Below are 14,884 nucleotides of genomic sequence, written 5' to 3'. Positions count from 1 at the left end.
TAGCAGACTTGGAAATTTGTTTTTTTCTTGGTTGTAATAGGGATTCCCGATTGGAGGACTCGTGTCCGGTTCCTCTGATTGGAACTCCAACTTATGAACTTTATGTGAAACATGGAGTAGGCCCCATCACATATAATGAAGTATGGATCCGATACACCAGAAAAGATGGTGTTTTAAAATGGCCCCAATATGGTAGTTTTGACACAGAGATATTAGATAATCTAGAGGTTAGACTTTTTAAGAAGAAAGCCCGGCCGGCGATGTTTGACTCTTTCCGCCTATGGCGAAAGGAAGCCAAACAGAAGGAAATTAAATTAGCTAAAAAGAATAAAAGAGAAAAGGGTATTTCGATAATGCAAGCTGCTATGCAATATAAAGATGATGAGGAAGAACAAGCGAGTGAACAGTTGCACAGGCAACGTAAAGTGGCGATTGATAAATGCTATCCAGTTTTGCCGCCTCTTCAGCAGGATGCAGCAAAAGAACTTGAAAAAGATCCCCTAATGTCACATTTATTGAGTTCGCCACCCCCTTATGCGCAGAACGCTACTGCACCTCCGCAACCTCTAGTCGTGCAACCCCCGATTGTTGTGCCTCAAGTTCTTCCACAGCCACCAGCTGCTCTTCAGTTGGCTCCTACTCTTCCGGTGCAGCCTCCTCAAGGGCCACCGACTTTGACATCTGCTCTGCCTTTACTTCCTACAACTTTGACCACTATATCGACTACCACTCCTGGTATTCCTCCTGCCACTACCTCTGCGTCTGCCTTGCCTCACTCTGCTCTTCCGCCTGTCCTTTCATCGACTTCTCCCTCTGTTTGCCAGAGAATGACTAGCACTGTTGCTAGCCTCCTATATCCTCTCTTTGGAGCGACAAGTGCAACCCCTGTCTCAGAGCGTAAACAGTTGCGTAGCCAACTGCCTGATTCTAGGGAGAAGGAAACATTGAATTATTTGGCACATAAATGGGTTACCGACCCGATAACATATGAGCTAGAGTCTGTTATGGATGCCTTCCATCAGTGGGAAGTACCAAAACAGAGATACGTTTTTGAGAAAATGTGTACTTTCCTGAGTGAGGATTTAGAGGAGAATGATTTGGAGCCCAACCCGCCTGAGTTATGTCATATACGGTTTGAGTTTGGGAAAGGAGCAATTGTGGGTTCAGATGTTAAGAAAGCAGTTGCGACGTTGTCGTTTAGGAGTGAGGGTGTTTCTCGGTCATTGTTTGAGTCTGATTCCTCTGTTAAAAGGAAGGTGAGACAATATCCCATGAGAGAAGTTCCCCCACAATGGAGAGAAGGGGACCCAACTGCTAATCCAGTCATTCCGCCACACTTTCAGCGCGTTTGGGTACATGTTCCTTGGAAGCGAGCTGAAGTTTTGGCCCTTAAACAGACATTGCCTGATCCCCGTAAAAATCCTGCAGGGTATTACAAGGAATTGTCACAGACTGCAGGCTCTTGCATTATGAATTTAGCCGACATAGACATGTTGTTTGGAAATGTTGTTCCACAGCCTTTATGGGGAAAGATTCGTCATGCGGATCATGATCAGGAGTTAGGTGACTCATGGGCTAATATTAGTGCTACAAATGACCGACAAGTTGGTGGTGCTAAACCCGAGCCTTTAGTAGCAGATCTCCCTGGTAGGATAATTACTTACATGAAGACTTTAATGCCTGCGATGCGAGTGAATTGGGATAAGTTGTCGGCGTGTAAGCAGAAGAAAGATGAGACCGTGTCTGATTTCTTCACTAGGTTCGAAGAAACGTTTATCGACCACAGTGTTCAAGATATGAGTACAGAAGGTGGTCAACGGTTGTTCGTTGACAAGTTCGTGCACAATTTGCTTCCCGAGTTGTGTAAGAAATTAAAAGATTCAGAAAGTTTGCGGGCCGTTTCCTCTTCAGCACAGATATTGGCTACTGTCCAGTATTACGAAAATAGAGATAAAGATGAGAAAGATAGAGCAGACAAGAAAACGAAAGAGTTAAAAACAAAGGTCCTTTTACAACAAGCATATCCGCCACGTGGTGGTCAGAGTAACTATCAGCAACCTCAACAGTTTCAGAGGAACTCGCAAAGGTTCGAGTATCCTCAACAGCATGTTCCTGTAGGCCCTAATCAGTGTTCATATTGTAAAGAAGAGGGTCATTTTAAGTATAGTTGTCCTATTTTGTTACAGCGTTCGAATGGTGCCTCTGCTGCAAGAGGTCGAGGTATTCCACAAGCGCCTAGAGGTAGAGGATGTGGAAATTTCCCCCAGAACGTGCGTTCCCTTCCGCCTCAAAATTCAATGAATAGGTTTGATCAGCAGAATAACGCGTCTAGCAAGACAGCTCAGTACTATGCTGATGACTACTATGCGGAAGATGAGAATATGGAAGATAATGATTGCTAGGACAGCCATAGACAAAGAGAGGGAGTTGTTTCAGTTCCAGTAGATCAGAGTGGACCTTATGTTGAGGTGATTACATCAGGTGTGTCAGAGCCTTTTCTGTTGGATACTGGTGCTTCAAAGAGTTCTATTATACACTCTAAACTCCCTGCGCACCTTTGTCTGGCGAAATGAATGTTTCAGTAGGTTTTTCTGGCGCCCCGGTTAGGAACCCGATTTCTAGTCCTATGTCCCTTTCTGTTGGACCTTGTGAATTAGAAGCACCCCTTATTCTAACCAAAGGTTATGGTGAAAATTTGTTAGGATTGGATCTGTTGAAAAGATTGTATGCCACTTTGTATTGTTCTCCTTCAGGAGTGCAACTTACACTAGGTTAGAAAGTAGTCTCCCCAATGTATTTGTCGAAGGATAAACTTCCGACAGAGTTGTCGTCTCTTCCTGAAGTTCTTTGGGCTACTGGTCCTAATGATGTGGGTCTTTTGGAAATACCACCATATGTTGTGACATTGAAAGCCAATGTTAAAATGCCACGAATTCCCCAATATAAAATCTCTGGTGAAGGTGAAAAAGCGTTGCTAGCGATCATTTATGATTTGATTGAAAAAGATGTAATTGAAGAGACAAGAGGCAACGTTTGCAATAGTCCTGTTCTACCTGTTTTGAAACGTACTGATCCTTCTCAGCCACCTGTTTACAGATTCGTGATTGATCTTAGAGAGGTGAATAAAATAGTTGTGCCACAATTTCCAGTTGTTCCTGATATCACTGCCCTATTGACTATGATTCCAGCTTCCTCGACTTGGTTTTCGGTGATTGACTTGAAGAATGCGTTCTTCAGCATCCCGATTGCCGAGGAGAGTAGGGATATTTTCGGCTTCAGTTTAGGAGGTCGAAGCTTCCGCTTCAAACGAGCTCCCCAGGGCTACTGTGAAAGTCCATCGATATATAGTCAAGCTTTAAAAGCACAGCTTGATATGATTGTTTTACCTGATGGCGCTTCACTTATTCAGTACGTTGATGATTTGCTTGTTGCTGCAGATACTGAGGAAATATGTAAAGAAGCCACGCTGTCGTTGTTGCATCACTTGTCTGAGTTACATCACAAAGTGTCCCTTTCGAATTTGCAATATTGTCGACAAGAAGTGACCTACTTAGGTCATCTCTTATCGAAGGAGGGAAGGAAACTGACGCCAGAAAGAATTCAGGCAATTGCAAAACTGAGTGTGCCTAGGACACAGAGAGAAGTGCGTGCTTTCTTGGGTATTACATCTTACTGCAGACAATGGATACCGAATTTTTCTTTGTTGGCCAAATCTTTGGTGACATTAACTTGTAAAGATACACCGCATCCCCTTCCATGGTCTGAAGAGTGTCAGAAAAGTTTTTCCGAATTGCACAATGCATTATGTTCGGCTCCTGTGTTGGGTACCCCCGACTACAGTAAGCCTTTTACATTGTATGTCCATGAGAAAGAAGGTTGTGCATTGTCACTGTTGACACAGTTGTTCGGAAACAAGCAGCGTCCATGCACGTATTTTTCGTCAACTTTGGACCCGGTAGCTAAAGCATTACCAAGTTGCTTAAGAGCCACAGCAGCAGCAGCTGTTTCTATTCAACAATCTGCTGGTTTAGTCATGAATAATACATTGGTTGTGATGGTTCCACATGCAGTGGACACGTTGTTAAACAGAACCAAGACACAGCACTTAACTAGTGCTCGGTTGTCAGGTTACGAGTTGACACTGTTAGCGAGTCATGTGCACATAAAAAGATGCAACACGCTTAACCCAGCTACGTTGTTGCCGATTGTAGCAGAGTTAGATACTTCTGAACAGCATGATTGTTTTCTCAGAACAGAAGAAGAAACGAAAGGGAGAATAGACCTTCAGGACACTCCTCTTGTGAAGTGTGATGGTACCTTATGGGTGGATGGTTCATGCTTCATGCTTCCGAATGGAGATACGACTGCGGCATATGCTGTTACGACTTTGCATACGATTGTTGAAGCTGCACGTATCCCACATAATTCAGCTCAAGCAGCAGAGTTGATTGCACTTACACGAGCGTGTGTGTTGTCGAAAGGAATAAAGTGACCATTTATACCGACAGCCAGTATGCATTTGGTGTGGCTCACAGTTTTGGACGATTATGGGAAGAACGTGGGTTCCTGACTTTGCATGGAGCTAAGATACAGCATGGTCAGTTGGTGAATGAGCTTCTTGAGTCATTAACTTTGCCGTTGCAAGTTGCGATTGTAAAATGCAGTGCACACAAGAAGGTGACTGATGATGTTGGTCGTGGAAATGCATTTGCTGACGAAGTCACAAAAGAAACAGCGAGGGATGTGATGAGCCGAATGTATGTTGCAGGCCCTGCAAGATGGATTGGTGACGTTGGAATGTGTGAAGACACGATAGAGAGTGTAAAATCTATTCAAGCTGAAGCTACAGAGAAAGAGTTGAGTACATGGAGAGAGAGTAAGGGGAAATTGGATGTGAATGGTTGTTGGGTTGAACTGTCAGAGCATCAGCGATGGTTGTTACCCGATGCGTATGTGCTTGCAGTGGTTACAATGGCCCATGGGATGGCTCACATCAGTGTGAAAGGGATTTGTAAGTTGTTGGCTCCAGTATGGCAAAATGCTGGAATCCCTAAGTGTGCAGAGAATGTAGTCAAGAATTGTATGGTGTGTCTGAAATACAATCCTGGTAGGGGAACCCCAACTCCAGCTGGTCATTTTGCGCCTCCAACGTATCCGTTCGAGGTTTTGCAGCTAGATTTCATCCACATGGAAAGGTGCAACAATCTGAAATACGTACTCGTTGTTGTTTGTGCCTTTTCGAGATGGGTAGAAGCATATCCCTTAAAGGACAACACTGCCTTATCCACAGCTAAAGCCCTTGTCAAAGAATTCTTCCCTAGATTTGGAATGCAGAGAATGGTCTGGAGTGACAATGGGAGTGAATTTGTGGGTCGAGTGATGAAGAAAGTATGTGAAGGGCTAGGCATCCACCAGAAATTCCACGCTGCAGATCACCCCCAATTAGCTGGACTAGTAGAGTGCTATAATGGCACGTTAAAACTAAAATTGGCCAAAATTCAAGCAAGCTCTGGTCTTAAATGGCCTGACGCTCTGCCTTTGGCACTCCTATCAACCAGAATGACTGTGCATTCGCGAGTGGGACTTAGTCCGTACGAAATTGTGTTCGGCCGTCCGGCCAACATATGGGGAGTGCCAAGGCTGAAAAAATTCAGTGAGATCGAAAACCCTGTACTGCTTGACTATTTGTACGAATTGACGGCTAAATTGCGTGTTTTACACCAACAGGTTCCCGATTCTTTGCCTCAGGTATCTGAAGGTACAGGCCACACCATCAATCCTGGTTCGTGGATTCTGGTGAAAATTTCCAGCGGACAAAGAATAATCAGCCCCGTTGGACCGGCCCTCACCTAGTCCTGCTGTCAACGAGATCCGCTGTGCGAGTGGAAGGCAAAAAGAACTGGATCCACGGCGTATACTGCAAGAGGGTGCCTTTGCCTCTACCGTACGGCCGGTGGGTCCAGGAGGGTGTTGCTGACTCTGAGACTGAGACTGTGCCTCGTTTTCTGCCTTTCAGTGATGCACGCATAAAAGGAACAATCTCTGAACAAGAAAGTGACAATCTTTTGCAAGAAGCTGTGCCACCGTCAATTTGATTGGACATTACGGAGCCTGAACTCCTGTTTCAAGACCAGACAATATCTGGGAAACAACGCTATAATCTGAGGCCGAGAACTATGGACAAATAAAACTTTATTCTTTGCTAAATTTTGGAAGTGCAGCTCTCTCATCTGAGAAACTTTTTTATTTTTGTTTTTCGAACCACCATCCGGGTTCCGCTGTAGGGTCGCGGTTGCCCAAGTCTTTGGGGTGCAGCTGAAGACGTTAGGTCGACAGTTCTGGCTGGTCTAAGGGAGTTGCCCTGGACTGACAGAAGCATCCCTTAGCATAGAACACCCTACCATCGCGAGCAGCATTTTAGAGAGGATGGAGTTTTTCGAGATGGAGAGACCTGCCAAACAAATGAACTTTAAGACTAAAATTTTCAGAATGATGACCAAGAAATGTTTTTTGATACTATGCATTTTCATGTTGTTCAGTGTTATGCTGTTTTTTATAGGATATGTTTTATTCTCTTTTCGAGTGACATTTGCACCCACTTCACCGCCCATACCTCCTCCTACTACTATTTCCTCATGTTCTTTTCAACCTCTTCCTGAACATGAATCCGCTAGGAGATTAGAGTTTATTAATAACTCTTTTGTTCAACTTTTACACCAAGACCAACTAGTAATGAACACGACTACTGTTGGGTGTGTGGTCTTATGCCTCACACAACGGATAAAGGTATCCCTTATCTGGTCCTGCCTTTCAGCCATAATGGTTCCGTGTGGGCATACAGAACAATGTTCATCTACGCACATGAGACCTACCCCCTACGTTCTGTGACAGACAATCCCAAGAATAGTGCTCTAGTCAAGGGTATAGTAGATATGATTAAGGAAGATATCTCCTATGAGACTATCCCGAGAGAAGAGACACTAGTATATATAGGATGGAACGTGACCGGATATGGAGTTACCCTGAGTGAGAAACAGCAAGCTAAGAGATCTTCCCCGATTTGGATTGTACCCCATCAGGGTCACCTATGTCTGCAAGGTAATGGCAAGAATCCCAGAGCTCAGTTAGGGAAGAGTACCTGCACTGAAACGTACGTTTTTGCGTCTCAGACTTCCCCTTTGTTTTTAGCAGCTAAGGGTACCTATTTCATCTGCCATGACAGAGCCTATACATGGTTGCCCCCTGACTTTTCGGGCACATGTTTTGTTTCGTTCCTGTTGCCTCCCACCTTCACCGCTGCGGCAGATTACCACAAGACAAGGATAGTTAGAGGTGTCTTCAGTGAAGAGGACACTACAGAACAAGAATTTGGAGACTTCGTGAGGGGTTTTCTGCCGTTTTGGGGACCCATGGTTAACAGCAGGAACATAAGGCAATTGACAAGGGTGGTTGAATCCACCGTGGTTGAAACTGCCGGTGCCCTTAGTAACTTGACCGCTGAGCTCCAGTCTGATCGTCTTATGACTCTTTAGAACAGGGTTGCGTTAGACGTCATCTTTGCAGACCGAGGAGGGGTATGTAAAGTGATCCAATCGAGTTGCTGTGTTTTCATTCCAGATAACCCTCCAACAGTGTACCAGGCCATTTCCAAACTGCATAAGATTTCCGAATCTATTCATGTAGACAAAGGAGATTGGTCGTTAATGGGATGGTTCTGGGAACTGGTATCCGGCTGGGGATGGAAAATTCTGATGGTCATTGGGATAATCTTAGCCGTCCTTTTCCTGTTCTGTCTGTGTGTACAGGGTGCTCCTGCTATATGTGGCCTCTGTGCTACATCGTGTGTAAGGAAGCCTGTATCGAGGGACGAGCTAAGTAATAGGATGATGCTACAGCAACATCTCAATGACTTTATGAATATAGACCGGGACTCAGATTAGCATGAGTATAGGTTATTGCCTATGTAAGGGCAAAAGGAGGTCTGTGGTACTGAAAATTTTGGACCTATGTTATAAACATCGTCATAACATGACGATTTTGATATCAGCAGACCGAAAAGGGCCAGTATACTTTGCACAAGCATTTTCGTCATATTCGAGTGACGATTGCACCCTGAAAACGTAGTTTTCGTCCTGAACCCTTGGGTTCCATTTTGTGAATGGCAGCCTGTTTGACCTAGATTTGTCAGGTCACCTAGGGTAGCCTGGCCTAGGGTAAGACAGTCACTAAATAGAGGCACATGTGTAAAGGTTGCATACCACCCAGCAGTAACTCAAAGCAATTCCACCCAAAAATGACACTACACCAATGTTTTGGAAAAATATGGATTGATTTATAAAAATAGATTTGTTTCACTTTATCCTTTTCCTTTTGTTTCACACCATTATTTCTCCTTATGTATCTTTTCACCTTTAAACTTTGTTATCACATTTCAAAGACATATTTCATTCCTTTTGACACATTACCTAGGAATTCCACACTAAACTTTATCCACCAGGTTTCCCTTAATACTGCACAGTTGGAACAGAATGAGCAGTGGTTTGAGGCCGTCGGCCTATTCAATTCCCCCAGAAGAACATCAGCATTTTTAAACCCTCAGAGTAATGATGACAACAAAGGTTTCCACATTTAACCCCACACGGTTCAATGCAAAACTTGAGTCAGGCAGGCTAAATCTAACTCCTGCCAGAGGTTTGCTCTTACTACGACTGCATAAGCTGTACAGTTCTCACCACAGTTCCTCTTTCCACCCTGGAGAACCTGTTCCAAGATACCACCTGCTTCTACTGTCAATTGGTGGATTCTGTCTAGCTTCAATTCATAGGCCGGATCTGCTGCCTGGACAGTGCCAGGAACCGTTTCCAAACTATCCGGGCAATCAAGGGAACACACAGGCATAAAATACAAGCCGGTTCCCCACAGCGTTGGATAACATAGGAGTTCAGGACTCTTTCTCTATACCAGGACTCATCTTGTCCCAATCGGAAGTTAGGAAGACGAGCTTACACCTCGTGGTCTGGTCGAGCTTCAGGGACTCTGCTTCATTCCTTTCCCACGAACCCTGCCGCTTTTAAGGAAAATCGCCCAGCTCTGGGAATTCACCAAAGCGGACCGCTTACTGTGATAACCCTTGGTCCTCCTTGTAGACACCCGGGAACTTCGATGCTCCTTCCCTTTTTGCCAGTTCCACTCACGCGGCCTGACCGGCCGCCGGTCTACGCAGTTCCGCTCCTCTACCGAGCCTAGAGGCCTCCTAGCATACCTCTGAGCCTGCGCGGCACTCCGGACACTTCTGCGCCTCAGGAACCACTCGCACTGGCACTAAGCATGCGCGGCCTTGAGACGGCGCTTCTCCTCCCCGGTACTGCTCTGCACCACACGGAGCCTGCGCAGCGCCTGGAACCCTACTCCCGGCAGAGGGATGCGGCTCCTCACTGGCAGAGGATCCAATACTGAGGTGAGTCACTCTTAGTAACCTCTATTCCGACGTGCCGGACTTAGGCAGGACACTTCTTTTAAGTCACTACGTCGGTCTCACCGGACACCGGTGGTTTGGGAAACAGGGATCTCCTTCTTTTCGTCCCACTCAGGGCTGGCCCTGATCTAGGGGGGCGCCCCCGGTTGCCCTCACCTAATGGTGCCTCACTGTCCTCGCCTTCAGACACCACATAGGAGCCCCAGCGGTAGCTCTCGCCAAAAGGGGGGTCTCCTGAGTCCACGTCTTGACAGGGTCAGGTCGGAAGATGAGGGATAGTTTCACCACCACAGGGACCGCGACCGAGCAGGTCTATCAATCCTCACAGTGTACCAGTCTCCTCCTTCAGCCGCCTTTACTCCTGTCGTCCACCTCTCCTCTTCACACCAAAACCAACACAAAATGGCCGCCCTAGTTCTGGCCTTATATAGGCTGACCCTAGGAGGTCCAGAAGGAACCAGAAGGTTCTAGAGGGTCCCTACTCTTCCCTATAGGTCAGGCCACAGGAATGGCAGTTATGGCGGTTGTTGTCCTCCATTTTGTAGGTCTGGGTAAATTTTAGTCAGATCAGGCTCCTAGGCCTTTGGGTAAAGACTATGAGGACAAAAAGAGCATCTAACCCCCAGACCATCACCACAAAAATAACCAGTGAACATAAAAATTAAGAGGTATGAGGGGCAGAAAGGGGATAAAAATAAATAATAAATTGGAGGGACTTCCCAAAGGCAGACAGGTCTAACACGCCTCCCCCCCAGCTGAAAGTGGGGAGAGCTACCCAACTCCTTGGGAGTCCTCATCACTAAGGCGGAAATACCGGGAGAGACCGTCTGCATTGGCGTGGTCCACTCCAGGCCGATGTTTCACCCGGAAGTCCATTCCCTGTAGGGAGATAGACCATCTCAACAACTTGGGATTTTCCCCCTTCATTTGCATCAGCCAACGAAGGGGTCGGTGGTCAGTCTGAACCAGGAAGTGCGAGCCAAACAGGTATGGCCGCAACTTCTTCAGAGCCCACACCACTGCAAAAGCTTCCCTCTCAATTGCACTCCACTTCCGTTCCCGGGGAAGCAGTCTCCTGGATAGGAAAACTACAGGCTGATCCAGACCCTCTTCATTTAGTTGCGATAACACTGCCCCAATGCCATGTTCTGATGCATCCGTCTGGACAATGAACTCCTTGGAGAAGTCTGGGGCCCTCAGGACCGGTGCTGCACACATTGCCTGCTTCAACTTTTCAAAGGCTTGCTGACAAGCCTCTGTCCAAACTACCCGTCGAGGTTGTTTCTTTGAGGTAAGCTCTGTGAGGGGTGCTACAATAGTGCCATACCCCTTCACAAAGCGACGGTAGTAACCTGTGAGGCCCAGGAAAGCTCGGACCTCAGTCTGGGTCTTGGGGGGTTCCCAGGCCATGATTGCCTCAATCTTTGCCTGGAGGGGCTGCACTGTTCCCCTACCCACCAAGTGGCCTAGGTACACAACCGACCCCTGCCCAATCTGACATTTGCTGGCCTTGATTGTCAAACCAGCTTGTTTCAGGGCCTGGAGAACTGCTTGCAAATGTTGCAAATGGTCCTCCCAACTGCTGCTGAAGACGGCAATGTCATCCAGGTAGGCAGCGGAGAAACCCTCCATTCCGGAGAGGACCTGGTTCACCAGCCGCTGAAATGTAGCAGGGGCATTCTTGAGCCCAAAGGGCATCACACAAAATTGGAAGTGTCCCTCAGGCGTGGAGAAGGCTGACCTTTCCTTCGCTCCATCTGTCAAGGAGATCTGCCAGTACCCCGAAGTGAGGTCAAAGGTACTTAGGTATTGGGCAGCTCCTAGCCAGTCAATTAATTCATCCGCCCTAGGGATCGGATGAGCATCAGTTTTGGTAACTGAGTTCAGTCCCCGGTAATCCACACAGAACCTCAGTTCTGGAGTGGTGCCTGGTGGAGCGGCTTTTGGCACTATTTATTTATTTATTTATTTCTGACACTTATAAAGCGCTACTTATACCCTTGGGCGTCAAGGCGCTGAAAACCATTATTGAAGAAAGTAAGAAATGAGGGAATAAACAGAATTAACTATTGAAAGTAGATTAATGAGAAAAAAGCCAAGTTTTCAGGAGTTTACGGAACTGAAACAGCGTAGCACTTCGTCTGATGTTAAGAGGCAAGGTGTTCCAGAGTCTGGGGGCCGCCACCAGAAAGCGACGGTCACCCCAGGACGCTGTTTTGGTGCGTGGGACAGGCAGTTGGTTGAGGGTGGCTGAACGTAAATCTCTTGTCGGTTTGTAGAGTTGAAGTTTGTCTCTTAAGAAATGTGGTCCTTGATTATTGACTGATTTGAAAACTATACAGAGGGCCTTGAAGTGGATCCTTTTTTGTACATTCAGCCAGTGAAGGTCTTTTATGTTTTTGGCAATAGGTTCGAACTTTGTTTTGCCGGTAATGAGACGGGCTGCTGCATTTTGTATAGTTTGGAGTTTTGAAGTGACTCGCGATTGGGCATTGAGAAATAAACCATTACAATAATCCAAGGACGAGAGGACAAGAGCGGAAACCAGTGTCTTAATCGCAGATTCGGGAAGAAAAGAACGTATTTTACGAATCATTTTTAGTTTTAGGTGCGCTATGGATGCTGTCTTATTGGCGTGATCCATGAAGTTCAGTCCATCATCGAAGATAACCCCCAAATTCCTGACCTTCGAGGTCGGTGTGGGAGGGGTACCGAAGGTCTCTGGCCACCAACTGGTGGGCCAGGCTGAGGACAATGGACCGAAGATGAGTACCTCAGTTTTATCTGAGTTTAACTTTAAGCAGTTTGTTGCCATCCAGTCTCCTATATCTAGGAGCCCTTTCTTAAATTTTTCAGCTACTTGCTCTCCGTCACCTTTGATCGCCAACACTAGTTGGGTGTCGTCGGCGTACGAGGTAAGGCTCATCCCATGTGCTTTGATGGTCTTAGCTAGGTCCGACACATAGATGTTGAAGAGTGTCGGACTAAGGGATGAGCCTTGAGGAACACCACAGGGGGCGGAGAGTTGTGCAGATTGAAAGGGTCCTAGGATGACCGCCTGGGTTCTGTTAGCAAGGAAGGAGGCTATTAAGTTTTTGGCAGTATGACAGATGCCAAATCCTTGGACACGGTCGACCAAGATGTTGTGGTCGACCGTGTCGAAAGCCGCTGATAGGTCTAGCAGAACCAATATGGCCGTGCCACCTTGGTCCCTAATAACCCTGATGTCATCAGCGGCTTTGATCAGGGCTGTCTCGGTCCCGTGATATTTTCGGAACCCAAACTGCGTATTGTCCAGGAGCTGGTGTACTTCAATGAACTCAGAGATCTGGGTGTTCATGATCTTTTCGATTGTTTTTGCACTGAACGGTAAACTGGCAATTGGTCGGTAATTTTTCAGCTCATTTTTATCCAGCGAGGGTTTTTTTTAGCAGAGGCTTTAGTAGAGTGTTTTTGAGCGAATTAGGGTATTGGCCTGACCGCAATATCAAATTGCAGACCTGTGTGAGTGCAGGTATGATAACGTCTAAGACTGGTCTGAGGACAGATAGAGGGCAGGGGTCAAGGGATGAGCCTGATTTGATGGTCAGAAGTGTGTTTTTTATTTGCTCCTGGGTGACTGGTTGAAAGCACGGAAAAACATTAGCTGAGGGGGAGGTAGCAGATGAAGTGGAGACCGGAAGTGATTTTGAGGAAAATGCTTGGTAAATGTCATCTACTTTAGTGTAGAAAAAAGATGCAAGAGAGTCACACAGAGATTGTGACAGGGGGGGCGTGAGATCCGGGGAGTTACCTGATAAAGCTTTGGTAATGGAGAATAATTGTTTACTAGAATTCCTGGCCTGCTCGATTTGGTCAGTGTAATATTCTCTTTTAGCTTGTGCTATCATGTTTTTATATAGGGCAACGGCTTCCCTATAAGCAGACTTACTGACAGCATCATAGTCTTTTCTCCAGGTTCTCTCCTTGCTGCGATTTATCTGTTTTTGTGTCCTAAGTTTATCGTTATACCAAGGAGCGGTGGGTTTAGCTCTGTTGCTGGAGTGTTCCTTGGAAGGGGCTGATTGGTGAGATGCCTGGCCAATCCAGTCATACAATTGCTGGAGAGCTAAATTGGGTTCGGCAGCGAACTCTGGGCAGGTTTGTATAAGTGTGAGCTTAAAATTTTCTAGATTTATATTTTTCCAGTCTTTAAACGGTAATTTAGGTACCGATTGGGGATTGTTTTTACAATCATTGCCGGTAGCAATGTTCGCAAAGATTGCAAAGTGATCTGTCCACTGCATGAGCAAAATGTTAGTGATTTGGAGTCCTTCTAAATTTGAAAAAATTGGGTCCAAAATGTGGCCTGCTTGATGAGTGGGGGACATAACAAGCTGTTTTAACCCTAGATTGCCTAGGTCAGTGGTGAGGGCAACGGAGTCGGCTAGGTGATCAAGATCTAAATGAAAATTCAAGTCACCGAGAACTGTGAAACTGGTTTCTGTGGCTACAGATTCCATTATAGTATTTAAGCTGGACAGAAAAGTAGTTTTTGATCCCGGGGGCCGATATATTAACATACCCTTAAAGTTGAATAAAGGGGAGATATTAATAGAAAACTGCATGGCCTCACAGGCGGTGGATGGAATGAAGGTTGTTCTAACAGGGTATGTGTCTCTGGCGATTATGGCCAGCCCACCCCCTCTTTGTTTGGGCCTGTCTTGACAGTAGGCCTTAAATCCGGGTGGCACGGCGATGACCAGATCTGGCTGTGAGGAGTCATCTGTCCACGTTTCCGTAATGAACAAAATGTCGAGGGCATAGTCAGTAATAAGATCGAATATTTCCTGCCTGTGCTTACCAAGAGAGCGCGCATTGATAAGAGCTATAGAGGTAGTGGCACCTGCATCATGGTTAATTGGAGTGCCAGTGGTTTGATGGGGAGGAAGAAGGGGAATAGAGTGGAGGCAATGAGGACAGGCGATGGTCATGTCTTTATGGATTTCTGAGGGGTTAATTTTTAGACATTTGGACGTGTCGAGTGGACATGCGACAAGCAAGTCATGTCTGGAATAAGTTATGGCACTTCCTGATGAATTTTTGGCAGGATTTGTGGCCCTGGGCCCGGTCCCGGCGCGGACGGGCGCAGACGGGCTCGCCTCCGGCGCGCCTCCGGCGCGCCGCCGGCGCGCCCGCTGCGCCCGCCCGCTGCGCGGACGGAAAGTACCTTTCATTTTATACCTGAAAGGGGCGGGAAGGGAAGGAGCGTTCGATCGACTGGAGCGCAGCCCTTCCCTGCTCAAGATGGCGGGTGAGTCACGAGTAGTCAAGTGACCGCGACCGAAAAGGCAGCGCTGATGTGAATGAGCTGCAGTCGCGCAATGCAGCGCGCAATGATTTCCAGGAGGTGATGTAAGTGTTTAGCCA

Source organism: Lissotriton helveticus, chromosome 1_1, assembly GCF_964261635.1.
Source record: "Lissotriton helveticus chromosome 1_1, aLisHel1.1, whole genome shotgun sequence".
NCBI classification, from domain to species: domain Eukaryota; kingdom Metazoa; phylum Chordata; class Amphibia; order Caudata; family Salamandridae; genus Lissotriton; species Lissotriton helveticus.
This window is presented reverse-complemented; position numbering follows the sequence as displayed.